General features: G+C 44.8%; 1 pseudogene; it reads left to right on the forward strand.

The window, feature by feature from the left end:
- The window catches only part of LOC105295091, a 42,211-nt pseudogene extending 40,687 nt beyond the window's left edge, over positions 1 to 1,524 (forward strand).
- Positions 1,525 to 2,430: the final 906 nt, after the last annotated feature.

The following is a 2,430-nucleotide window of genomic DNA, read 5'->3' on the forward strand; positions in this document are numbered from 1 at the left end:
CGTTTGTGCATTGTGGGAAGGGATGCTATTATTGTCCACCTGCCCCAGACTAAAATATTTACATGTGCTGGAGATTGAACACATTGTTTAATAATACAGAAGGCATTTCTGGATTATATAGCTATCTTGATTGGCTCTGACAGTTAAATTTGAAATTTATTAAATAGGTAAATAGACTAAAGTTCTTTTTTATGTATTTAAGAATGTCCTAATTACCCCAAAATCCATTTGGAAAAAAAAAAAGAATCTTGAATACGGTACTGAACTGAAAGTGTTTGACAACTCATTTTAACTATCTTTCAGATAAAGAATAAATTCAAGGATCCAGTCACTTGTGCTTACAGAAGAACATATGGCATGTTCTGTGGGAGGACAGAGTAACCCTCAACACACCAGCCAAATTTTAGTTAGAGTTATTACTGCCTCTTTATCTGAGGCTCCCTGCTGCCTTTACTTCCCAAGTGATGGGGCCAGATGAAGAGATGATTGTGCATAAAGCGGTTTGTGATCTTCCTGAGGGAAAGACTTGATAAAACGTGGGCTCTTCTTAGGATACAGCAGATGTGCAGACGACAGCGAAAGCCCTGCTCGCTCAAACGCAGACAGCCATGAATTACGCATTGTCACCTTTCCGCAGGGTGGCTTGGCCGGCAGGGCTGGGCAATCAGAGAGCAAGCAGTAGCAGAAGCCACAGTCTCTCCAGACCTCTTATATCAGCCATGGAGGCTGGCTCTGCATGAAACTTGGCTGGAGCTGAGTGGGAGCTGTAATAACACAGGTATCATCTGTGCTTTTTATTACGCACCCAAAATTCAGATAATAAGGTCAAGAGGAAAAAGCTCCCTGATATTGAGTTAGTAAGTGACACCACATTCTCTGGCAGAGTTAGAGACCTGTAAGCGGCTCAGACTACTGCTGAAATTCATCTTTGGGACAAAAGAATTCCAGTCAGAAAACAAGGCAGCACATAACTGAGACCGTTCTCAGAAACACAGGCCAAGCGCCCCACGCGGCTCCTAGAAAGGGAAAGGAGCATATGTCGTGGGTCTCAGGGGCACACTTGGCTTTTCTGCTCTTCTAGGCCCAAAGGGAGTCGCGATTCTCAATTACATAACTTCCTGTAGGGCTGTAGAGCTCCCCGCCAGGTTCGGAAAGTGGTTCGGCTTTTAGGAGACGTCTTCAAGGTTATTATTTCCATTTATCCATCCAGCAAGTAACTGTAGAGATCCTGCCGTGTGCCAGGCTCTGTGCTTCTCGGGACAGGACCAGACACACCTGCCCTCACGGAGCTTGCCGTCCGGGCAGAGTAAGCAGAGAGAAGGGGAAAGCAACGCCTTTGTCAGCAACGTGGAGGAGCAGGAACGATGCTTGAAGGGCGCGCCGAGGAGGGCGTCTCCTGGGCCCTGGCAGCTCTGTGCTAACATCACTTCGGTTCCTCACAGAGTCTCAGCCTTTGCGTCAGCAATTTTGAGAGCTAGCCGGAGCTTGGCAGCAGCCCGCACATCTGCTGCATTGCAGGAATAGCTAGAGGTTTTTAAAGCTGTTTCTTTAGGAAGATCACAGCCCTTGACTTCTGATTTCCACACAGGCGTTTAGGAGTTGGGAGAAAACCCTCCCTGAGCATGAGCGAGCGGTGGGAAATGAGATGCGCCGCATCCCCCGCCTTGGGAGCAACAACACGTTGCGATTGTTCGTTATAAAAATAAAAGGAAGAAGCCAAGATGATGCCGTTGCTAGAGAGATGTTACACCGTCGAAATGAAATTTGAAATATTCTTTAGGCCTGACTGCAGGAGCGTGTGGCTCCCTGACCCCCGATAGAAACACAGCATCGTGAAATTCCAATGTTGTGATTTTTTTTTTTTTTTAATGTAGTGAAATCTTATTAGCGTTTGTCAGAGTAGTTAGTTTTATTTCTGTTTGGCACTGAATCCTGGAGAAAGTTCTCATACTGAAGGTTGCTGTTATGGTTTTATCAGCTAAAACTGTGAGTGTACGTGTGTGTGCCTGTTTTAATATATGTGGTAGCAGTAATGAAAAAGAGGAATGAAATGTTGATACGTACCAGCTCCCGAGAGAGTGAGGAAGCACTGCAGATATACACGATGGCATCAAAGCAACGTCTCTTTTGAACTAAATCATGTAAATTAGGTTTACCTCTCTCCGTCTCCCTTTTCATTGAAATATATTTTCAAAAGAAATAAAATATGGGTTGCCCTTGTTTTCTTACTGAAAACTAGGCCTCACTAAACAAAACCAAGTTTTTGTGGCTGTCAACACTTCTTACAAATGATGACATTTTTTGTAAGCGTGTTAAATTAGAATAGAGAAGATTCTGGCTGATGGGGGTAGCTCGGGGTTCTGCGGGCTTATGTTGTCCCTTTCTTCGCTGTCGAAGCAAATTTGCATTGATGGTCTTCTCCCCGCTTCT

This window comes from Pteropus vampyrus, unplaced genomic scaffold, assembly GCF_000151845.1.
Source record: "Pteropus vampyrus isolate Shadow unplaced genomic scaffold, Pvam_2.0 Scaffold99, whole genome shotgun sequence".
NCBI lineage: Eukaryota > Metazoa > Chordata > Mammalia > Chiroptera > Pteropodidae > Pteropus > Pteropus vampyrus.